Source organism: Girardinichthys multiradiatus, chromosome 23 (genome assembly GCF_021462225.1).
Source record: "Girardinichthys multiradiatus isolate DD_20200921_A chromosome 23, DD_fGirMul_XY1, whole genome shotgun sequence".
Lineage (NCBI taxonomy): Eukaryota > Metazoa > Chordata > Actinopteri > Cyprinodontiformes > Goodeidae > Girardinichthys > Girardinichthys multiradiatus.
In genome coordinates this window covers 34,959,568-34,986,502 of record NC_061815.1, presented here as the reverse complement: position 1 = coordinate 34,986,502, position 26,935 = coordinate 34,959,568, and positions in this window count along the sequence as shown.

The window sequence follows — 26,935 nt, the reverse complement described above, 5'->3', positions numbered from 1 at the left end:
GTCCCTTGTTCAGAGGCAACCTGTAATAAAGAGGACTTTGAGAAAAGGGTCACAAGAAGCTGAAGAAGCTCTGCAAGGTTGCTTTGAGGCTACAGACTCGGACGCACTGTGCCAGCCACGTGGAGAGGACATCAATGCCATGACTGAGTGTGTAACCGACTATATAAACTTCTGTGTGGATAACATCATCCCCACCAGAACCATGAGATGCTTCCCCAATAACAAACCTTGGATTACCAGTGACCTGAAGGACCTGCTTAACAAGAAACAAAAAGAGCCTTCAGAGAGGGAGACAGAGAATTATTGAGGATTATACAGAAGCAACTTAAAGTCAAGATAAGAGACAGCAAGGAGGTGTACAAGAAGAAGCTGGAGAGCAAGCTCCAGCAAAATAATATCAGAGATGTGTGGACAGGGATGAAGAAGATCACAGGCTTCAAGCAGAAGGATGATCAGACCGATGGAGGTCTGGACAGAGCCAATGAACTGAACACATTCTTCAATAGGTTCAGTTCAGAAACAAGCTTCGCATCCTCCTCTCCTGCTCACAGCCAAACAGACATTCCATCTTCCTTTGACCCACAGCTGTCCAGTAACACCTCACATTTTTTATCTTCCACCTCAGCCCTAGACCCTTCTGCTTCTACATGTTTGCCTTCAACCATATCAGAAGATGCTGATGCTTCCTTTGCTTCCCACTTCCACCTGTGTGTCTCAAGAAGTCAGTCAAGAGACAACTGGAGAGACTGAATAGGAATAAGGCTGCAGGTCCTAGAGTCCTGAAGACCTGTGCAGAGCAGCTATGTGGGATTCTGCAGCACCTCTTCAACCATAGCCTGGCCCAAAAGAAGGTTCCGGTGTTGTGGAAGACCTCCTGTCTTGTTCCGGTACCAAAGAAAACTCACCCATCAGTCCTCAATGACTATAGACCTGTTGCCCTGACATCTCACATCATGAAGGTCCTAGAGAGACTCCTGTTGGCCCACCTGAGTAAGCAAACAGTAAACCATCAGGACCCCCTTCAGTTTGCTTATCGCTGTGGAGTTGGAGTTGAAGACGCCATCATACACCTGCTTCAACAAACCCACTGTCATCTGGACAAAGCCAGTAGCACTGTGAGGATCATGTTCTTTGATATCTCCAGTGCATTTAATACAATCCAACCTGATTTGCTTTGTCAGAAACTCCAGAAGACTCAGGTGGAGGCCTCAACAATCTCCTGGATCAAAGACTACCTGACAAACAGACCACAGTTTGTGAGACTGAAGGGTTGTGAGTCTAACCAGGTAGTCAGCAGCACAGGAGCACCACAGGGGACTGTACTCTCACCATTCCTTTTCACTCTGTACACCTCAGACTTCCAGTACAAGACAGACTCCTGTCATCTGCAGAAATACTCGGATGATTCTGCAGTCGTGGGGTGGATCAGAGATGGACAAGAAGCTGAGTATAGGAAGGTGGTGGACCGCTTTGTGGCATGGTGTGGAAACAATCATCTCATTTTGAACGTGACTAAAACAAAGGAGATGATTGTAGATTTTAAGAGAAACAGGAATAAGTCAAAAACTATTTCTATCATGGGAGAAGAAGTGGAGGTGGTGCAGGAGTATAAATACCTCGGTGTTCACCTGGACAACAGACTAGAGTGGAGATGCAACTGTGAAGCCATCTACAAGAAGGGACAGAGCACACTGTACTTCTTGAGGAAGCTTAGGTCCTATGGTGTTTGCAGCAAGATGCTGCATATCTTCTATAAGTCCGTTGTGGAAAGTGTGATCTCTTCTATCATCATCTGCTGGGGAAGCAGCATCAGAGCCAGGGACTTAAAAAAGCTCAACAAGCTGATAAAGAAGGCTGGCTCTGTTCTTGGGACTCCTCTGGAACCTCTGGAGATCATTGTGGAAAGACGGATTCTTCATAAAATGAACAACATTATGGAGAGCCCTGAGCATCCTCTTCATGAGACTGTCCTACAACATTCAGAGGCTTCTTCAGATCTGCTGTAAGACGGAGCGCTACAGGAGATCCTTCCTGCCCACAGCCATCAGCATCTACAACGGCTCTTTGAGGAAACCTTCATAATATGAGCTATAACAACATTTAATTTCCCTTTGGGATTAATAAAGTATTTTGGAATTGAATTGAATAAACAAGTTGATCAAAGATGGTTGAAAACCATGACCAATAAGGTGATGCAACATTACCATGTAATGTTATTTATGTTTGAGAACCAAGTGTTGGGATTATGATTATTGAATAATTAATATTTATCAAGAAATATAATTAAAAATCATAATTTGAGAAAATTAATTTCTTAACCAAAAATCCTCATTTATGAATTGAAACCAGATATGTCCTCTGGTGTTGTATAAATATTCCTTAATCAACAGTTAAAAGAAGACTATTAAAAACTGAAAAGGGCTGTCTCTGTGCTGTGGTGGGATTTAAAACCTGACTGGAATTTTTTACCAATGTTATTGGCTGTTAAAAATCTCTGAAGTTGATTAAAAACAAGATGCCTATTACCCACCAACAGTCCTGCAGTGATTGCTTTTTCAGTGTTTTTTTTCATCTAGCCCTGCCTCAAAACCATACTTTCTGATGACAGGCCGAACTCAGAATATTAATAAAGTTTCTCAGGTCCGACATGAAAATGTTTGTTTAAAAATAAAGATCTGCACAACAAAGTGATAGAGTCAATTAACATGATGAATGGCTAAAAGGAGGTTAGTCATAAATGATAGGTATTATTTAGTCAACTCAGAGGTAAGGAACGACACAGTCAGTTATACTTGCGGCAAGGGTAGCTGTGCAACACAAACTACGAAGTATTAGCCCCCTCTCTCTTTATTTATACATGCTTGGTCACACACAGTTCAAACATCATTCAGGGTGGGTGTGTGTGTGTGTGTGGGGGGGGGGGGGGGGGGGGGTCAGAAAGGTTAGGGTTCATCTGTCTTGATTATAAACAAACACAGGAAGTGGGAGGTGAGGACCTGGTGAATAGCTGCTAGTAAAATATTAAAATAATAAAATAATAAAAGCATAACTCATTCTTGTGACCATCTCCCTTCCTGTAACATGTAAGGAAGGAAAAGCACTTAGATGAGTGATAAACAATACAAAAAGCCATAAAAACCCTAACAGTTCCCCCCTCTGTGTAAGCACAAACCCACAGGACGGAAAACAGATTATTTTGTGGGAAACACTTACACGGTTCCTCCGCCCCTAGGCAACCACCAATCATGGCAGAGTGAAACAATATAATAAAACAAAGAAACAAAATGTAATAATAAAAAATAAAAGAATTAAAACAAGCCTTGTTCATATCATCATTGCCCTTTTCCCATTACACTTAAACAGCAACTTCTTTCGATTTTCTGCTATAAGGTCATTTTATGAAGTACAAGTATGAATACACTCAGGCATTGAAGATATATTCATTTACAACATGTCATCATAATCATCTGCTTTTTGGATCCAGTGTCCATCTTGTCCATCTCTTCTCGTGTGATGTTACATCCTGTGGATCCTGTCTTAAACAGAGAAAGAGCCCTGCTACCAGGTTTAAGCTCAGGCTTATCAGTCCTGTCCACACGTTACAAAAAGCCTTGCTAAATTGGGCACAGGTCAGTTGTTTTCTTCGCCGGTTTGAGATGTTGGACCATATGGGTTTCCAACCCCTTTGTACCCGGTCTTTCCCCTGTTACCCCGTTGGTTGGTTTGGCTCCTGTAACGGCAATATTAGCTTACAGTGGCTCTTGTGGATCCAGGATGGTCTCTCTGCGATTTTCAGAGCTGTTGGTGTGGTCAGGAGAACACGATATGGCCCTTTCCAGCAGGGGGTGCTCCAGTCCTTTCTGTGAAATGTCTTAATCAGGACCAGGTCCCCAGGCCTCAGGTTGTTCTGTGAAATCGGAACAGAATTTACTGGCAGACTACTGGACAACTGTACTTCTTTTGTTTGTAACATCTTATTCATCCATTCAGCTAATGATTGATGTTTCCTGCTGTGCTTTTCCTATGTCATCCATTTCTGATGGCAATGGAAAAGGTCTGCCATGTACTATTTCAAATGGAGTGAGACCAGTTTGATTTGGAGTTATTCTCATCCATGATTTAACCAGAGATAGACATTCAGGCCATGGCCTCCCTGTTTCTTCCATTGTGTTCGTTCAACCAGCCCAGCAGATTGTGGGTGGTAAGAACAATGGTTTTTTAACTGAAACCCTAATGCTTTAAAGCACAGTTCTATTACATTATTTACAAAATGAGTCCCATTATCTGATCTTATGATTTGTGGGATACCATATGTAGGGAAGAAATGTGTCACTAAACTCTTCGCCACTGTGAGCGCATCACAGTGTTTGGCAGGGTACATCTCAACCCACTTTGAAAATGCATCTATGACCACTAAACAATATTTCTTTCCCCCTGACCATGATAACTCTATGAAATCCATGTGTATCGTGTGAAAAGGATGAATAGCTGCTGGGAACTGGCCTCTTTTGGGTCTCATGTTCCCTTGTGGATTATGTTTGCAGCAAATAATACATGATCTACAAAGGTTTTTTGCATAGTCAGAAAAATTTATGGTATGGAAATGTAGATTTACTAAGTGTATCATTCCCCCTCTCGACACATGGGAAACCCCGTGTGTCGCATGGGCCGCCGTCTTGTATAAATTCTTTGGTAATATTGGCTCATTTCCCAAATGATAAATGTCATCTTTCTTTATGGCCCCTCTATTCAGCCAAGATTTAACTTCTGCAGCTGGTGCAGATTGTTGTGAATCTTTCAGCACATCCGTATCTATAAATAGGAGATCTGACATTTTCAAAGTGAGGGGAAGCCTCGAAGCTATTTTAACAGAAATATCAGCAAAGGTGTTCCCCTTCGTTTCCATGGTTTCATCAGATTGATGCGCTTTACATTTACAAAGTGCTATCTTTGCAGGTAGCTGGATAGCTAACAGCAGTCGTTTTAACAGATTAAAATGTGTCAATTCGGTTCCAGCTGATGTTTTAAAGCCCCTATTTTCCCATATTTTAGCAAAATGGTGAACAGAACTGAATACATATTGGCTGTCTGTATAAATGGTTAGGATTTTTCCTTCATATAGTTCACACGCTCTGATAACAGCATACAGCTCTGCAGTATGTGCTGAGCATGTATGGGGCAGGGCCTGTGATTCTATAATTTTAGTTTCAGTGGTTACTGCATAACCAACTCTGTTTTTTCCATATGCATCTTTTGATGCTGATCCATCTACAAAGATTATTTGTTAGTTTTCCAGAGGAGTCTGAGAGATATCTTGCCTAGGTTTTGTGTCTTCCTCAACCTTTGTTTTACAAGAATGTGGTTTCTCATCTTCTGCTGTTGGAATTAATGTGCTAGGGTTCAGTGGACCACATCTTTGCAGAGTTATATTTGGTTATGAGAGTAGCAATGAGGTCAACGTAATATGCCTTGCATGAGTCAAGAAAGGAAGTGAAGTTTGTAGCAATACAAGTGACACTGAATGAGGAACTTTCAGTGTGAGCGGGTGGCACAACACAATTTCAGCTGTCTGTTTCACAGCTTCTACTGCTGCGATGCAGCTCTGCAAACAATTTGGAAATCCAGATGCCACAGAGTCCAGTTTTTTAGAATAAAATGCTAAAGGTCTGTTTTTGGAGCCAAATGGTTGGGTTAATACAGCTTTCATATAACCCTTACATCCATCTACACAAAGTGTGAAAGGCTGGCTATAATCAGGCAGAGCTAAGGTGACTGTTGTTTGAAGCAGATTTTTTAGCTCTGTGAATGCTACTTCTCCTTCCTTAGTCCATATGATTTTGTCTTTTAAAGTCATGTCTTTGCCATAAATCATAGATTGCAAAGGTTGTACAATGGCTGCATAGTCTGGTAGCCATTCTCTGCAAAAATTACACAGTCCCAGAAAGGACATCATTTGTTGTTTAGTTCGTGGTTTTGGGGCTTCCTGTATGGCTGTTTTTCTACTACTTAGGAGGGAACGACCATGTTGTGATAACATATGTCCCAAATAAATCACTTTCTCCTTGCAAAACTGCTGTTTATCCCTAGAGGCTTTGAACCCAGTCTGGTAGAGATGTTTCAGAACTGTTATGGTAGCTTCCTCACAGTGTTGTTGAGTGTCTGAATCTATGAGAATATCATCTACATACAACAGGACTTGGCTATGTTCAGGCACCTCACAGGTGCTCATAGAGTATCTTAAGGCTTGTGTATATACATGTGGACTTTCACTGAAGCCTTGTGGTAGTCTGGCGTAAGTGTATTTTTTCCCTTTAAACTAAAAGCCAAATAAATGCTGTGACTCTTCATGCAGTGGTACTGTAAAGAAAGCATTGCTAAGATCTACCACTGAGAAATATTTTTTATCTGGAGTTAATGTATGCAGTAATGTATGTGGATTCGGGACGTCCGGAATCGCATGTCACACTATTTTATTTATCGGTGTAAGATCCTGAACCATCCTCCACTTTCCTGTGCTGGTTTTCTGCACTGGAAAGATAGGTGTGTTGCATGTAGCATCAGGTGCTTCCCTTAATATTCCTGACTTCAACATATCCTGTATTACTGGCTTAATACCCTCTTCAGCTTCTGGCTTCAAGGGGTACTGGCGCACTACTGGCCGTTCTTCAGATATTACTTTAACCTTATATGGTGGAAACCCCTTTATAAGTCCTACATCAGTCGATGATTGGGACCACAGTTCAGGTGGGACAGCAGCTAGGGCAGGGTGCCTGTTGCTCTCTTTGCTTTCAGCTAGGCCCTGTATTTGTCACGTTGCCTCATCCAAATGTGTCTTTGGATGAACTTTGACTGTCCACCCTAGAGTGAGTTTCCAGATTCCTGTGTTAGGATCTACTTTCCAGTCAGAGCTTGTTAATGCCTCATATCTCCCTCTTTCAGCACGCTGTATAAAGTTTTCTAATTCTTTCCACTGACCCCCCACGGGTTTAGTTAATGACAGATGAGGTGTACTGCCTTTAAACTGTTGGAGCTGTCTTCCTGCATCCATGGCCTATATACTAAAATAGTTGGCGGCTGTCGGTGATTAGCGTCACCTATGTTTGGATTTGCTACCTCAACTAGAGGAAATGTGTCTCCCTCTAAATTTATTCCAGATGGATGAAATTTCTGTTCGTGAGCAATTAAGGCTTCGCCTGGGTACATGCTAGGAATTGTTTTCTTATCTTTACTCCTAGTTCGCACTCCTGTACAACCCCAGGAATTAGGAGACCAGGGCTCACTAGAAGAGCTCTGTTCTTCTGTTTTAGAAGGATTGCTTACTTATAGGAGTTGTAGGAACTGCTACAGCTCCTTCTATCTCTCCTCCAATTCGTTGTGCTCCAGCCTCCTGGCCTGCTTCCTGCATGGCAGGGGGCCGAACACCTCGCTGTCTGGATGTGACCACTGTTTCCTCATGTGGGCGCACCAAGACTGCAGCTGTCAGCTTCTCCTTTCGTTTCTCCTCCTTATCTTGCCTCTGAATGTTTCTTAATTTACTTTGTTCCAGCCATTTGTCTGAGAATTTATACTCAACCTTTCTCTTTTCCTTTTTAGTTGGTTTCTTGGTTTTCATTATTTCTAATTTTAAATCCCTTTGCAATTTTAAGATATCGTTAATATTTAGTTTACCCAAGAAACCATGTTTTTTATTCCATCTATGACAGATCATACCTGCTCCTTTTACATAATTCTCCATAAATTTTACATCCCCTTCCAAATTAATTAGTTTACTTTGTTTCTTCCCCATGATGTTTAATTTTAGTTCACAATACTATAAATGTCCCAAATAGAAATTCATTGGCATGAGATTCAAGGAGAGGACATTAACACGCCCTTCTACTGCGACTAATTCGCAGCGGTGTTAATTTTCTGGGATTAAACCCGACCTTTATCTCCAAGAATCACCAATACGTCTTTCTATTCTGGGCAAAAGAAAACACAAGAACAGCAGAATCCTACTAAGATTCTTCCAAAATGCTTAGTCTTCCAAACACACAAAACAGCACACTCACACAGTTAGTATTTTAACATATTTATGTCCCTTCAGCAATATGTATGGTCGACCTAGTTCAGTTTATGAGCTCTCTTTATTATTCAACAATTAATTTCATTCCCTTCCGGCGGAATGTTACCAACCAAATTATCCAGTTCACTTTACGGCGCCTAGTCGTTTATAATCTCTTTACGGCGAGATCCTACCTAAATTTATCACTATTTCTTTGCGGCGAAATAAAACCTTTCCAATGCAGTGTCCTTGCGGCGACACACTACCAAACAACTTTTAAGTACTTTTCTTCTTTCATTTATATAGCGCTTACTCTTATCTTATGTACTGTATTTTAAAACTATCTCACCTCGGAGTTGACTTCTAGGTGACTCTGTCGGACCTCCAGAGTCACCCTGGCATCGAGCAAGACAATAAATAATCCACCGGCCAGATGCGAATGTCACACACCGGGACTTTCAGCCACCAGGCCTAGGTGCGGCTGTGCGGCAGCGCTTAACTCGACGTCAGGCTGTTCCCGGAGATCCGCCAGTCACTGCAAAGAAAGATCAAATCAGTTTAGTTCTTATAATATCCGGCTCGAAGGACCAAATTAATGATAGGTATTATTTAGTCAACTCAGAGGTAAGGAACGACACAGAGTCAGTTATACTTGCGGCAAGGGTAGCTGTGCAACACAAACTACGAAGTATTAGCCCCCTCTCTCTTTATTTATACATGCTTGGTCACACACAGTTCAAACATCATTCAGGGTGGGTGTGTGTGTGTGTGTGTGTGTGCGTCTGTTTGTGTGTGGTTAGAAAGGTTAGGGTTCATCTGTCTTGATTATAAACAAACAGAGGAAGTGGGAAGTGGGGACCTGGTGAATAGCCCCCAGGTGCTACTAGTAAAATAATAAAATAATAAAAGCATAACTCATTCTTGTGACCATCTCCCTTCCTGTAACATGTAAGGAGGGAAAAGCACTTAGATGAGTGATAAACAATACAAAAAGTCATAAAAACCCTAACAATAAACAAAGGCCCAAACATGTAGGGAGCCATTTCCATTTCATACATCAAGAAGCTGGTGTTGGTGAGCATCTTGGCATAAAGTCTTCATACTGAGCCTGAGGAGAAGAAGACAGAGGGTGATTAATTGAGTTTGTCACCAAAACTTGTTCTCATCATGTTCTTAGAAGTTGCTGTGAGGAGAGGGACGGTCAGTCCATTAAAAACTGTTTGGAAAAGGCAATATTTTCCTTAAGGAAACATTTGCTTTGGTGTCACATTATGACAACAATAATGAGATTTTTCTTCATGAAAACCTTCTAATGCATTTGCAGGCTGCAATGTTGTAGAAGCTGCAATTTGCCACACAGATGGGGAAGGATGCTTTAATGACCAAAGTGATTAAAATGGAGCACTTAACTGTGCTCCTTCATGGTCCTCTTTGACTTTGAATAAAAATATAAATTAAAAAAGTGGTTAGATTTTGCAATCAGTAAACCACTCTGTTTCTCTGCGGGTTGTACATAAGCTCACTTGAGTATTTTCTTCCTTATTTTAAACCCAAAGAACCTCAAATTTTCCTTCTGCTTCATTTAGGACTTCATGGCTTATCAGTATGAAATGCAGAATACATATTAGACTTTCAGAATTGTGAAAGTGTTTGTTGATGTTCTGTATCGTGATTATTTCTGATGGTGTTTCTTTGTAGTTAAGTCTGTTTGATTTTCACATACTCTGTAAAGTTTACTTCCTCAAATACCAAGAGACACATTTTCTTATTTTAAAGGTTACCTGATTTTTGTTATATTTTGCACCATTAATGTTCTGGCACTTTAAATACAAAAGTTTGTAAGCATGCTCATCAAATAAAAGCAGTTCATAATACTCTTATCAGACATACCCTATTTCCCTCTCACATGTCTTGCATACATTAAATTTTCCCTCTGCTCCTGTCCCTCTTTACTGCCTCTCGTTTTTAATAGGACTCTGCTGCTGCATTGTTTGACGTAAATATTTTGTCCATGATTCATCTGCGGTCAGACCTTGCTTTATGCCATGTATACAATCTTCCTTAAGCATTCTAACCGTCTAACCGTATAGCAGTTTTCCAATCTTCAATTCTTATTTTTTCTAGCAAACTAGTGTATGCTCATTATATGGGGTAGTTCTCTCCAAAAAGTCTGCTGAAGGGCATATCCTGGCAATGCTTATAGAGTCGACAATACTTCTGAATGGCTGTGGGTGACATAACGTATGACTAATGAGTAATGGATTTCAACCATGGTAGCCAGCCTGAGCAACTGCAAGACAGTAATCTTTGGGTTATTATCTATTATTAGATCTGATTCTTGAAAATGAAGACAAAGAACATTCAATATTCAATCTTTTATGTTTCTGTATTTTATTGGACGGTGGCAACTTTAGCTCCAGTGCCAGCCCATGTGCAGATGGCACTTGGAGTCCTCTGCTTGATAAACTTTTTTTAAAGTTAGGGCAGGTTCCTGTCAAACATTTCAAACACATAGATTTATAAAATTTTTAAACTTAAATTCAAAATGTTTGTGTCAATGAATGATTTCCAAATGTTAAAATTTTATATTTTTTTGAATAATTCATCAATGAGAGCCTTTCTAAGATTTACAAGGATGCTATACATCTTATCAAATACAGGCAAGTGTATTTAGTTTTAAAATTTAAAGGTGAAATCTAACAGTGTCTTTTTAATGCTATTTTTAAAGTATAAACTGGAGTCCAATATGATAACAATTTGCCTTAATTAGTTTACAATTTGAAGCCCATTCTCTTACATTTATACCTGAACCAATGCAACCAACCAACAAGAATACAAATAAAATCCCAGAGTGAAGTACATGTGTTCTGCATAAACTGAAATTTGACAGCACCTGCAGACACACAACCCCCTTTCAGAAGAAACAAATTCTTCCTTCGTCTGTCGTACTCAAATCAATTCTGAATGACATTTGCATCTGAGGGACCAGACTGACAGACAGATGGGTCTACACAGCTTGATCCATCACTTCCCAGAGAAGCTGCTAAAACTGTCCTGCACACGAAGAAAGTTAAGCAAAAAGTTGCTCACTTGCAGTTGTGCCTTCTCATCAGAGACAAGCCACATTGGCTGAGGATATCAGCCATCATTAAATCAGCCCTGTGGAGCATCTGCTATCTGATTTTTAAAAAGATCATGTAATGAGGTGAAGAAATCCCCTCTACCGATGCCAGCTATTCACAGCAGGCTGCAAAAACAAGCCACAGTATATGTATGGGTTACAGGTGCACAGACGATTCAGCAGGGATTCTCAGATGAAGGTTGTGATTTGCACAGCCCCCAAGAAGCAGCTAGAAAACAACAGTTCACCAGATGGCAGTTTGACTAAATGAGAAATTGAATGAACTGGTGCAAATGCTTTTAGAAAGAGATTTGTTCATCCTTTGGATAGTTTGACCTAGTGTTGGGTCATTGTTATAATGACAAAAACAAGTGAGATAGGCTTGTTGGCAGAGCACAAAGCCTTTCTCCCCAAGACAGTTGTATCAAGAAAAACAGATGCTGTAAGTTTTGCCCACAGGATTTTCACATCTGTTCATACAGACAGCATGAAATTTACAGAAGAGAGTGCTTCAACTGAATACCTTTGCAAGTTACTCGCTCTTAAGATGTGATCAAGAAACTGACTCCTCTAGAGGGGATTAGAAGGTAATGCACATGTCTAAACCACTATTCATACCCATCAGACCAATCCATATTTTGTCATATTACAACCTCAGATTTAAGAACCAAGGAACACAGCAGACAGGTCAGGAAGAAAGCTTTGAACATCTGACTGGATCACTGTTCAGTCCATCATCCAAAAAATGACTATAATCCACCCACACTGACAGGCTGGAGTAGAGGCGCATTATTCAATGAAGCAGCTCATGTGGGAACATCTGTTGACAGGACAGATATTAATTGTAGACTCTACAAATTTAGTCTTTGTAGAAGAGTGGCAAGAAGAAAGGCATTGTTGAAAGTGTCCCACAAGACATTTAGGGGACATAACGAAAATGTGGAAAAAAGGTTCTCTGATCAAGACCAAAATTGAACTTTTTGGCTTGTGTGCAAAATGTTTTGTTGATAGAAAACTATATTTGGGTAAATGCACAACAATCCTGTAAAAGAAAAAAGGCTCCAAATGACTCTGGCAGAAGTTCATTTTCCACCAGAACAAAAACCATAAACACACAGTCAAAGCTGCAATGGAATGATTTTTAATCAAAAGTCATTTCTTACAATGGTTCAGTCAAAGTTCCAAACTAATCCAAATGTGAGTCCTTTGCAATACTTGAAAATTAATATTCACAGATGCTCTACATCAGTATATTTAAACCCTGGTTCTCAAGGCACACTGCCTTGCATGTTTTAGATGTGTCCCTAATTCAGCACACCTGATTTCAATTGATGGCTGATTATCAGGTGTGTTAAAGCAGGGGAACTCCTAAAACACACAAGGCAGGCTGGGAGAGAAGAGATGGAGGCCAGGAGCTACGGGTTGTCGGTGGTGAGACTACGTCGAAGAAGAACGGTTTTGGTGCGGCGCGGGAAAAACAAAAATAGAAATATATCGGATTCGGAAAAGGTGGATTTGGGCATAAACTGGTATGTGAATGGTTCGGTTGGAAATGGAGACAGGAAATGAGGAAGACATGGATTTTGAAGGGTGGACGCCAGCTGGGAGAGGAAGAGGGAAAGGACGTGGAAGAAATAAAATAGATGAAGGAAGGGGAATTGGTGATATCCAAGGTAGCAAGCGAGAATTGGAAGGAAGCAGTTCAGAAGAAGAAAGGATAGTTAGGAGGAAAGTTATGAGGGAGGAATTTAAAATAATATTGAAACTTAAGACCGAGGAAGAACAGGATAACATCAGCCCCATTGTGGTGTCAAGAGAGATAAAAAAGAAAATTGGAGATGTTGAAATGGTAAAGATTTTGAGAGATGGAAACTTATTGGTAGTTTGTAAAAATGAAGAACAAAAGAACAAGGCTTTAAAGGTGGATAATATCTGCAAGAAAATGGTGTTGGAGAAAAAAATCATGGGAGAAAATAAAAAAATTAGAGGAGTGATTTATGGGATCCCTCTAGATGAAGATCTTGATAAAATTAAGAGAAGTATTATTGGTGCAAAAGTGAATAACTTGAAGAGATTGTCAAAAACAATAAATGGAGAAAAAGTAGGAAGTATGTCAATCTTCATTGAATTTGGCGAAAAAGAGTTGCCACAAAACATTAAAATAGGTTATCTCAGCTTTCAGGTTAGACCTTATATCCCTCCACCACTTCGTTGTTTCAAATGTCAAAGGTATGGACACATAGCAGCAGTTTGTAAAGAGAAGCAGAGATGTCCAAAATGTGGTGAAGATCACAAGTTTGAAGAATGTAAAGAAGAAGTACAAGAAAAATGTTGTAACTGTGGAGGGCAACATAGAGTTACGTATGGAGGATGTGAAGTAAGGAAGAAGGCAAAAGAAATCATACAGATTAAAATGACTAAAAACATAAGCTATGCAGAAGCAGTTAAAAATGTGAAGGAACAGAAAACAAGAAAGATTGAACAAATAGCGAATCAAATTCCACAGCAAAGCAAAGTACAGTCAGAAGAAAATGTTACAATATCAGTAGAAAAACTAATATTATTCGTAGCATATGTTATAAACTGTACTGACCAAGCCAAGCATAAAACTGAGAAGATTAAAATAATAGTGAGAGGAGCTGAAAAGTTTTTGGGGTTTAAGGAGGGATCGTGGGAGAACATAAATAAAAAGTTGGAGATAGATGGGAGACAAGGAACATCTGGTGAAAGTACATGTTAATATTACAATGGAATGCAAGAAGTTTAATCGCTAACGGACAAGAACTTAAAGGTTATATTGATAGTCTTGAAGAACAACCAGAAATTATTTGTGTTCAGGAAACATGGTTAAAAACAACATTGGATTTTGTGATAAAAGGATATGATGGTGTAAGAAGAGATCGACAGGAGAGAAGTGGAGGAGGATGTGGAATATTTATTAAGCAAGGGATACAATATCAGGTATTAGGGAAAGGGAAAGAACTTGAATATATAGTAATTGAGATACGGGAACAAGAAGGTAAATTTAAAATAATAAATTTTTATAATCCATGTAAAACATTGTCAATTGAAATAATGGAGGAGTTAAATGAATATTTGGAAGGGAAAGTAATTTGGTGTGGAGATTTTAATGCAAATAGTACATTGTGGGGTAATTGTAATGATAAAAATGGACAAGTTATAGAAGAATTAATGGAAATAAAAAATCTAGTATGTATTAATGATGGGAGGGGAACAAGAATCAATGTAAGAACAGGGATGGAATCAGTTATTGATTTAACAATGGTTTCAAATGGTTTAGCTGGTAGTTGTGAGTGGGGCATTGATAAAAAATCAACAATAGGTAGTGATCATTATCCCATTACAATAAGAGTAGGATTAACTTTAAATAATAAGAATATAAATGTCAATAAAAAACTAAATTTTAATAAGGCAGACTGGACTAAATTTAGATACTTGAGTCAAATAAACTTAGAGAAAGTAGATATGAGAATGGATATAAATGATGTAAATTTAAACATTTGTAAGGTAATCATGGAAGCAGCAGATAATTCTATAAAGAAAGTAGGGTGTAAAAGTAATAAGAAAATGGTACCATGGTGGACAAATGAATGTAAAGAAGCAATAAAGTTAAGAAATAAAGCATTTAAGGTACTAAAAGGAAATCCAATTTATAAGAATTTAATTGATTATAAAAGAAAGCAAGCAATAGTAAGGAGAACTATTAAGAAGGTAAAAAGAGAATATTGGAGAAATTTCTGTAGCACAATAGGGAAAGAAACAAAAATAGAAAAAATTTGGAAAATAATTAAAAGAATGAATGGCATAAAGAGAGAGTTTGAATATCCTATATTAAAAATAAATAATATAAATATAGTAAAAGATGAAGATAAAGTTGAAATATTGGCAAGAATATTTAGTAAAATTAACAGTTCAAATAATATTAGTGAAGAGGGAAGAAAAGGAAGAGAAAATACAAAACTTATATATAAAGATGTATTACAGAGTGTTGAAGAAACAAATAATCTGTTAAATGTTGAATTTACAAAAGCTGAATTAAATTATGCACTTAAGAAGACAAAAAATACAGCACCAGGTAAAGATCAAATTTGGTACAGAATGATAAGGCAACTTGGTGGAAAATCGAAAGATATAATATTACAATTATATAATAAAATATGGGAGGAGGGAAAATTACCACTGAGCTGGAAGGAATCAATTATAGTACCAATAGCTAAACCAGGAAAAGATAAATCAAATCCAGGAAATTATAGACCAATAGCCTTAACATCAAATCTATGTAAAATAATGGAAAAAATGATTAATAGTAGACTAGTATATTATTTAAATAATAAAGGATATATGTCAAAGTATCAAAGTGGTTTCAGAAAAGGGAGGAGTACTAATGATCCAATGCTATGCTTAGAGCATGAAATTAGAAGAGCACAGGTAAATAAAGAAAGTGTAGTGGCAGTATTTTTTGATATAGAAAAAGCATATGATATGATGTGGGTGGAAGGATTATTAATTAAATTACAAATACTGGGCATTAAAGGGAAAATATTTAAATGGAACAAAGACTTTTTAACAAATAGGAAAATACAAGTTAGAATTGGGGAAGTGATCTCAGGAAAATATATAGTAGAAAATGGAAGTCCACATTATTATAAGTCCGTTATTGTTTTCAATTATGATAAATGATGTATTTAAAGATATTGGAAAAGTAATGGGATGTTCACTTTTTGCAGATGATGGAGCTGTTTGGAAAAGAGGAAAATATGTAGATTTCATTGTAAAGAAATTACAAGAGGTTATTATTGAAATAGAGAAATGGGCGTTACAATGGGGATTTAAGTTTTCAGTTGAAAAAACCCAAAGTAATGATATTTAATCAGAAAAAAATAAACAAGGAAATAAAATTAAAATTATATAACCAAGAATTAGAGCAAGTAAAGTATATAAAATTTTTAGGATTATGGTTTGATGAAAAACTAAAATGGAATATACATATTCAAAAAGTTGTTGATAAATGTAAGAAAATTTTAAATATTATGAGATGCTTGGCTGGCAGTGACTGGGGAGCAGATAGGAAATCACTAAAACAGATTTACACAGGAATGATAAGATCTAACATAGATTTTGGTTGTATAGTTTACGGTTCAGCAGCTAAAACACATCTGGTTAAATTAGATATTATCCAACATCAGGCATTAAGATTATGTACTGGAGCATTTAAAACTACACCAACAGCAGCAATAGAAATAGAAATGGGAGAAATGCCATTAGAGTTAAGAAGAATAAAACTAGAAATAAATTATTGGTTAAATTTACAAGGTAATAACTTGGATCATCCAATTTGGGAAATTTTAAATCCATGTTGGGAAAAAGAAAAGAAAGAAATGAAGAGTTTTGGATGGACAATTGAAAATAAAGTAAAATAATTTAAAATGATTGATTTAGAAATTAGTCAAACATCACCAATATCAATTATACCACCATGGATTCTACCAGAAGCAACAGTAGATATGTCAATAATGGAAAAGAAGCAAGATAAATCTTCCATCGTAGATAGTTAATCAGTACAGATACATTTAAATAATTATTATAGATATATTCAAATATATACAGATGCATCAAAAATAAATGGGAAAGTAGGAATAGCTTTTGTAGTACCAGAATTCAATCTAAAAATAGGAAAACGAATTACAGACGGCTTATCAGTATACACAGGAGAAATATTGGCTATATTATTAGCTTTACAATGGGTAGAAGACATAAAACCATTAAAAACAGTCATTTGCTCAGATTCAAGCTCTGCATTATTAAGTTTAAAATATAATCAATCAGATAGTAGGATGGACATTTTATTAGAAATATTTCATACATTATACAGAATACAAAAAATGGGCTTGATAGTTATATTTGTGTGGGTTCCAGCACATATTGGAGTAGAAGGAAACGAGAGAGCAGATAAAATAGCAAAGAGAATAATTCAAAATCCTATTAGTTTTATAGTTAAAACAAGTAAATCTGAGGGAAAGAGTATTGTTCAAGGAAAGCTGATGGAAAAATGGCAAAAAAAGGTGGGATGAAGGAAAAACAGGAAGATGGTTTTATAAAATTCAGAAGATAGTAGGAGAAAGAAGAAATGGAAGACGAAATAGAAAGGAGGAAAGAGTGATAACAAGGTTGAGATTTGGACATACAGGACCTAATTATACACTTTTTAAAATTCAAAAGCATGATACTGGTAAATGTGATTACTGTGGAAAATATGAAACAATAGAACATGTTATATTAGAATGTCATAAATATGAAAGAGAAAGAAGATGTATGAGAAGAGAGTTTGAAGGTATTAAGGAAAAGGTTAATTTATTAGATATTTTGAGGAAGAATTTAGGGAGTAAACATATACAAATAGTGATTCGTTTTTTAAAGAAAACAAAATTATTTCATAGAATTTGATTATAGTAGATAAAATTGTGAAAGTATGGAGGATATAGAAGGGTAGAATACAATGTAATGTGTAAGTATGTCTATTTGTATATATACATATAGGTAAGATATATTTATTTATTTAATTTGTAGAATTAAATATATATATATAAATAGATAGACCGACACGAACCACACTCCATACCAGTAAGTGGCGGTAATGCTACTAAACGTTTGTTGCCAACCGCCAATAAAACCAACAAGAAGAAGAAGAAGAACACACAAGGCAATGTTGAAAAACTCCATCCACTCTAAATGTTTTTGGGATATTTTTAGTGAATAACAAGCAAAGAGTTCAGACTGTGGATGTGCAAAGCTGGTAGAGGGAGAGCTCAAAAGACAACTGTAATTGCAGTGGAACGTGTTTCTGCAAATTATTGAAACCAGGTTAGGCTGAATGCAAATGCATGACATTTGCAAGGCATTATATATATTAAGGATGTTTGTTACAACTAATAGCAAATGTTATTCTTGTTTTTTTTTTCTTTAAAATCCCAAGACAGCCATTAATGCAATAGTTCAGGATTTATTCATTTTACCTGAAGAGGACAATACACAGACTCAGAAATAAATACTTGATGACAGCCAGCTTTTAGGTTAGGATAGCCAAACTGTAGCATCAAGAGTTGTAAAGCCAGGGGACTTTGCTTTTTTCTGTTTCCTCTGTTCTTCAAAGTAGCCATCTTTTGCTTTGATTACTGCTACGCACACTCTTGGTATTCTGTTGATGAGCTTCAAGAGGTAGTCACCTGAAATAATATAATTTCATATGGTATAAAAACAGGTTTTGCTGAAACAGATTTTTTTTGCAATAGGAAGCTATAAAATTCAGGTGTAGAGCTCCAATGTGCAACCACCTGAGAGTAACAATTTTTTTAAATCACCTGGTAAAGTTATGCTGCATAATTTATGTTGATCTTCTTAAGTCTTAATTCTTGACTTTCAATAAAATACATTTTACTTTAATTTAAAGTTTAATTTAAAAAACACATGAATCTGCACATCATGCAGCATAAAACGGAATGAGAATTAATACATGGTTTAAAAAAAACTACTTAACAAAGATGCATTACTTTGTGACTACTGTCTGTTAAATCTCTTTTCTTGTTAGTTGGACTGAGGAATTGAAACTGCCCAATAATTATGTACACCTTGATGAAGGGTGTTGACCTCATTAGGCTTTAACCTCCGTCATTACATAAATACACATCACCTGATATGCTTAGATACAATAAACATTGATTTAGAAAATACCTATGCAAAGGTTAAAATAGTCAAAATTGCTCCCTTGCCTAATAATTGTGCATACAGTGTAGTTCATATTCACATCAAGTTGTCAAGTTAAGCTCTCGGTAGGTTAGATTAGTCCATTATCTAAGCATTATGTTGTGAAAAAAACTCCAAATGGTCTCTCTGACTGAACCCCCATTGTTTCTCCAACTACAATCAAGCAGCCATCTAATGATGCTGTGGTGCATTTACTCATAACAACAACAAATAAATCACAGTTCCTAAAAGGTGTGATGCGAGCTGTATAAACAAAGTATTCATAGGGAAGAGGATCAATGAAGAAAGCAAACATATTATTGGTTGCAGCTCCAGCTCAGATGTGCAGCTCTTTTTCTGGAGCCTAGTGAACTAAGCAATGGGACGCATATGTGCATTAAGTTGCAGCAACACACTTTAAAAATACTGGGCTGCTCTGTAAAGGGCAGAAAGCTCTGCAATGTAAGTCCCTAACAAAGAGACATGGTTCCATCTCAACGGCCTCAAATGATATGATGAGTAATATTTATTAGATGCTCCCTCATTGTCAACAGAGAATAGCATATATGAGGTGTCAAGGATAGAGCACCCAACAAGAGCGGTCACAACTAAGCCAACTTAAGGGTCTGAGATCTGTGCTTGCATGAAAAATTAAGCTCTCCTCACCATTAATTTTGAGAACACCTGGATTATTGGAAAGTATGTTTAGTTTTAAATAAAGACAACACTAGGAATGAAAATGCCAAACTAAGATTCTAGCATCTTAAACATCATGTTTGAGGCGCTGATGATGTTTTTCCTCCCTTGTGCCAATTTTAAGTTCACAACAGCAACATGTTAGTAATTCAACCACTCAACAGAAAGCACACGTGTCCACTCCAAAAAACAAGCCAAAACAAATTAGTCTTAACCTTTAGTAGTGAAAGGAAACAACAAAAAACGCAATTACCCAAATAGATAGATGGAAGCCAGTATAATTGCAGCTTTAAATAACAACATGTGTTTTTAACAATGTGTTAAACAAGATCCACTTTGCTCTATTTGAAATAAAACAAGCCAAACCTTCTTGCTCAAAGCTTTGCTCTTATGAATGTGTCTGCATGTTAATGGTGCTCGGTTGTTGTATGAGTGCTTTTGTTTTCATGCATGTGTGCAACTGCACCTGCTGAAATCTCTGGAACAAGAGGAAAAAGAGAGAGAATCTATCAAAACCATTTAAGAGAACATAATAGACTCTTCTGACTGGAGGCTGGATCTCACATGGAGATCATCTCAACATAGCAGTTACTTTGCCTCATTTGGTTTTATGAGGTATATTAGCTGACTGCCTCAGAACTCTCTCATATACACTGAACAGCACATTTAGCTTTGTTTGTATGACTTCTCTTAACAGTTAAAGTTTTTTTATTTCACAAATTTAAATTCTATAAAATGTATTTATGTTGTCCCTTTTATGATTTCATAAAATTTCATCCATCCATCCATCCATCCATCCATCTATTTTCTTTAGTAATGTCACTTTAAAATTATGTCTGTTATGAAAAAGGTTTCTTTAAGAGTTGTTATGAGCAGTCAGTATCTTACCTGCATCAGACAGCTCTGTGAATGACTTCAGTTTGGAAAACCAGACAGAAATTTAGGTGGAATTATATTAAGAGCCAATCAGACCAGGGCCACTCAGGTTCACTGGAATATTAATGGAAGTTCATGCAACCACTGTTTGATAATCTTTACACCAATGGCACATCTCCATTAAGCAGTGATATACATAAAAATCTCAATCAAAGACGGTTTTGGTCTGAGGTCCACAACTATCATTCATATTTAGCTTTCTAAGAGACACAAGAGGGTTATAGGTCAAAACTGACTGGTATCTGGAACTGTTCATAATTTCACCCACCTTGACAAAAAGTCAAGTACTATCTGAAGAAAAGTAACCCTACAGCATTATTCTGTAATGTGTGGAACACAACTAGTACTTTTTGGAGATTGATGCAGGTTCTTTAGTGTTACTGTCAGCCTCTTGGTTGCCTCCTTGATCAGTTTTTTTATTTTGTGTTTTCATAGATTTTGGAAAAACATCCTGTTTTGGTCACGCATATTTTTTCCCAGTTATTAATGACTTTACGAGAGTTTGAACTGGATATTACTTACGTATATTGAATTTTAAAAAAATCCCCTGTTGTTTTTTCTTTGTCTAACATTAAATTTCACTAAACATTTACTGCTCTAGATGAGAGAGAGTTTTTCTTTTTACTTCTTATTCCACAATTATGTAGATTTCCATTGTATTTAACCTGTATGATGTGGTTCAGATGTTGTGGATATCAGTGTGGGGTAAGTTGAGGAAAGCTTTTCACAAGCCTCTCACAAGAGTTTGTTGGAATTTTGGCCCATTTCACCTGACACAAATGATGTAACGGTCAGGTTTTTAGATCACCTTGTTTAAACAGACATTTTCATTTCTGCAACTGAAATAAGGCCTTTGTGAAAGCCACTCCAAATCCGTGACTTGGTGGTATAATTGTGGTCATTCACCATTTGGGGGTGCCATTTTATTTCCAAGCTTCTAAGCTGATTTCTTGAGATGTTGCTTCAATATTTCCATATGATCTTGTTTCTTGATAATGCATCAAAATTGTGAAGTGCACCAGTCACTCCTGGATCAAAACACCCACAAATCATGATACTGCCATCTAGATACTTCATATTTATCCCTAAATGATTTGTTTGTTGGTATGTTGAACTAAAAAAGGGTCTATGTAACATTACAGATGAAAAAAGTCAGGAAATTATTAATTGTGATCTTAGTTTTATAAGTCACGAACCTGGAATTTCAATAGGGGTGTGTACACTTTTAAGAGCCACTGTTTATAAATCAGAGGCAAGGATTTATTATTTAAAGAAATGTAAAATATAATATCTCCAAAACTGCTATTTTATGTTTAAGATATTTCAATAGAAAGTACCTAAACATTGTCATGGAGAGTTATTTGTGGGTTGGATTAATACTTAAAATACAATTTGGATTATGGGATTAAATATTCTACAACAAACTGTACAGGGATTAAAAGGTCAACAAAGGAGCAGGACATCTGCTTGTTTTGATGGGCTGAAATTGGTTTAAAGGAGCAACTATTCCTTTTTGATGGAATACAGCTGGAAAATTTTTTGCTATCCAGATTAAGCTGTTAGATATAAATTTGACCACTTCTTATATTATAATAAAAATACCAGAATTCACATTTTAATTAAATCTTATTTTTTTCTGTTTATTGCTGCAAGTTTAATTTGAACTCAGTAGTTCTGTACTCAGTAATTGGCATATTTCCTGACTATTACCCTTGCACCTTATGTCTCTGGTAACTTTTCCCCTGAATGATTCAAGCCAAGAGTCCTTTCAACCATGAAATCCCAAATCACAGGTTAGTTTACTTCAGTCAAACAACCCCCCATGCTCTCAGAGTCCATCTGTCTCGCCTGCTCACATCGGAATGAGTGCCCTGTCAGGGTTGATGATGAAATGATATTCTTCGGCACAAAGAGGAGTCCAATTCCATCTTTGAGGTATTATGGTGATTACATTGACAAGCAAGCATTTTTTAGTTCGGAGGTCACATTTTCATTTGCCCTGTCCGTCCAAGTAAATTCTGTGATCATCAGTCTATAAAAGATTGGTTTCACACAAACAGTCTTGGTTAAAAAAATATCATGCCAAGTAATAGTCAAGAAATCTCTGTAGAAATGAAAGCAAAATCCACAAATTAAGGTGAAGTGAGCTGATAAATTGGAGATGATTTCATCTCAGTTCAGCATCTCAAAGCATTTACAGAAATGAAAGTAGCAGCCGGGCAGCTCTCCAACCAAGCCTGATATAAATCCGGCATTTTTCTCATTATTTTGAGAATCAGGCCTACTTTTGTGTGCTGTAATAGGTAGTGGTTCAGTATTTAGCTTTTTCACTCTTAGAGAACAGATATTGTTATTCAGAAATTGCTGTAACTCAAATCCCCCTGTGTCATGTTGAGCTGAGGTTTTGTAGGACCAACGTGTAAGCTGGAGCGTGGGAGCGCCATGGCAAGATCATTGTTTAATAATAGAACTAAAAGGACGTACAACAGAAAATACAGAATGTCAAGTCAAACAAACAAATCTGACAGTTTTTAATGTTTTACCATCTCCATGCAACTGGAGTGCACTCTACAAAGAATCAAGCGCACCCATCCCTGTCATTGCTCTATCTCAGCAGGCAAATCTATAGGGTAATCCTTTTCACCTGTGCTCACAGGTTGAATTCTATTGAGAGAAAGAACTTCAGCTGAAAGCTTCTCCAAAGACACCTCTAGTAGGAACTGGACAATATCATTTAAAGTACATAATTCATATTTAATTCAAAAAATGAAAACTGTACTGAAATTTGCTGATCGTTTGTGGTTGGATATATATTAGTATGCATGGTTTGCAACATAGTTTGTTTACCTATATTACTCACTGTTAAGTTAAAAGTAAATTATTTAAAGTATTAATTAAAAAACTAGTTAAATATTAAAAGTCATGTGAATACATTGTTGTTTCTGATATTTAATGTTTATCTCATCTGTTTGTAGGTTATCAACCAACTTATGTCCTACAAATGTTGCACTGCTGTTGAGATCCATCTAAATTAACACAGATAGGTGGCAACACAGAGAAATCAAGGGAAGTAACAGAAAAATCAAAATGCATGAATAAACCGAAAACCTAATCTACCATACAATTATTTGAAACAACCGCAACAAGAGAACATAAGCGGGGAAACCAACAAGAACTCAAAACTCAAACATGGGTGTTTTAATTTGTGATATGAAATATTCTTATATGATTAAAACAATAACAAGGGCATTTAGCTGGCATGACTTTGGTCAAGCTCAACCAAATGAGGACAGATTCTGTAAAAGACAAAATTGAAGGTTGGTACAGATTTCCAGATCAGACAAAAAGTAATTTTTTATACAGAAAAGTATAAATGTTACAATACTAAAATGATTTGAAAATAATATGTATTGTGTGGTTCAGCAACAAAGGAAAAACTGTGCGCAGCATTTCTTAAGGACTCGAAAGTCTCAAAATATTAGGGGTAATTAAATTATTTAGATTATATGGTATTTTTTATTAGATGAATACAAATATTTTAACATCTTGGTGGTTCCGGTGCTGCAACGTATTACTTGTTGTTCAGTCCCATTCAGTTATAGATGTACATTAAAGAGAGTAGTTGTAAACCTCATTAAGTTCTGATCATCTCTGACTAAATTTAGACTGCTTTTAGCTCAGCTCTTACTCTATATCTTTATTTTTTATCAAACACAGACAACAACAAAGATGTCAGACACACAGCAAAGCTTGTAATTGATCAATAAATGCCAAGGAGTCCCAATGGGTTTTTAATGACAACTGAATTACGTGAATTACTTTTAGAACATCTATGAACTTTTTTCACCACCAAGTTCTTCTATACTCAAGAGACTAAATGTACATCCTTCAGTCAAACGAGGTGTGAAAATTTTGACAGGTGGGCGGGACTTCTGGTGGCGTAACTGGATATTGTCATTAACCGGATGTCGTCATTAACCGGATGATGTCATCACAAGGAAGCAAATCTTTCAAATTGTATGTTTTTAGATGTTTTTACATAAAAAAAAAAAAAAAAAACCATGTTGTTTCTCCACTTTAAAGGTCGCTCAGGTTAATGCAGGCATGTCACACAAAATTCTGATAAAAAAAATTGTAAATTCATTTTGTTTTAACGCAGGGTTATTTAGAGGGATGTTTTCACATCTAAAAAAACAAGGAAGACAAAAAGTAGATACAGAACCTTTCTTCCTCTGCTCAAATGTTTGAGTCATCTAATCTGCACCAGCAGCTTGTAGAGATGATCTAAAAACAGAGAAACAAATGAACTGAAAAAAATTGTTTAAAGGTAAGCCAAAGATGGAATTATCTAAAATTTTATGAGTGCTCAGTATGCCGTTTCCAAATTAGAAATGGATTCTACAGCTAAAAGACTTTGTTTGGAATCATGAGAGACTCCATTTAGTAAAATTGATGATAATTTTAGTTACCTTAAGCTTTTCTTTTTTCATCTTAGAGCAATAGTTATTGAGGATTTAGAGAAAACAGTTTTCTTCTCACGTGGGAGCCAGAGGTTGTATCCTGTAGGTGTGGTCTATGTTAAACGTCATAAGAAACTGAAAAAATAAAAATTAAAGGTTAGGAAGTCCTCAAACATGTCACTGTTTATTGAATAGGTGTTCAGACCTCAGATATGTCACTGTTTATGGTGGATTGTCTCAGACAAAGTCTTCACACCGACTGTAGTCAAAGTAATTAAGAGGACTGTGGTCCTTCCTGGCCCAATGTCTCGAGCATTGTCTCTGACAATTCACATCCCGTTTATTGAATTAACGCGTCTGCAGCTTTGCTGAGGTGTCTTGGAGGGGAGGGGTTGACCAAGGGGTGTAACCATGCACGCTGATTGGTTGTCGTCATTAGGGGGCAAATGTAGAATCAACGAATTAAAAAAACAGAGGGGCGCTCTTCAGTGTTTGTTTTAAATACTAGCAGAAAACGCTGCAATTTACCTGCAGCATTCGCTGGAAAAGAACACTCATTGAACAATGGTTAGAGTTAAGAGAGTTTTTCATCAAACTGGGGAGAAAAGCAAGGCGTGCCTAGATGATGAGCAACCATCTACATAATCTACTTCCTCATCTGAGATACCTATCGGAATTCCTATTGTAGCATACTCTGCAGATGATGATCCAACTTCACCAACAAGAATGGATGAAAAACAGGCCTCAGGTCAGCTAAGACATAAGTCTCTTCTGTGTGAAACCCCAGTAACCATCTACAGACATACGTGCCGTGAATTGGATGCACCGAAGATTTCAACATATTACCTATGCCAGGTACAAAGGCCTCCGTTCAACACTCTGCAGGAAGAGTGGTCTTTGGAACCGTATGGCCTGAGTGGTAGCTGGGGGTATATTTTCATGTACGAAATAGGAGAGCTCTGCCTGTATCAATTGGATCAAGACGAGGTATTTAATGGATCATTGGCTCTGTGTACTCTCACCCACAATGACTGGGCTGTGTTACGGCTGGCAATCCCACACCTTAACAATAACCCTGAATCAGTCTCAGTGTATGAGAGGGAGAATGAAGATGAAAGCTCTACTCGACCAGCAAAAAGGATGAGAATGTGTCCTTCCGATGTTGAAATAGCTGCGAGAGAGCCACTCTTTAGTGCAGTGTGGGGATGAAAAACCACAGCAAATGGCCGCTGGACTTTTCAGGCAAGCAAGCGCAAGATCCCCTCAGATCTGTTTGTGTTGGAGGCATTCAATCAGAACTGTGGTGTATTCAAGACAGTGCTGGCTCTACCGTATGATGCATGGGTTGAGAAGATGAATGAAATTGGACAGCGTCTTTCCAACCTTTTCTAAAACTCACGCTGCTGGATTGATGTTATGTCAGTGAAAAGAATGCTGATGCTCCCTGTTGTGGATCTAAAGCCCACCCTCTTTTGAGGACCCACCCTCTTTTCAGGACCCATCCTCCTTTTTGAGGACCCTCCACCTTCCTGCGCTATATATCAGGGTCTAACTGCGAGCTCACAGACTCTTCTTCACAACGGCGGGCAGCAGACCTTGAGAATGTATGGAGCGTACGGGAAAACGCCATACTGGGACCTCTACAACCAGCAAGAAGAGACCCTCTTCTCTCCTGAGCAAGATGAAAGCTTCAACACCGGGCCGTATCATCCACCTTCTCCAGACCTCTACTCACCAGCCACCTCATCGTTGCAGTTCTCTGAGTCCCTATTCAGTCCAGGCACACCTACAGGATACAACCTCAGATTGTATCATCCGCCTTCTCCCGACTTCTATTCACCGCTATGCGTGGCTGAGTCTGTACACACAGATATCCAACCTGAAGACAAGATGGTGGTCGTGGAGGACGAGGCAACT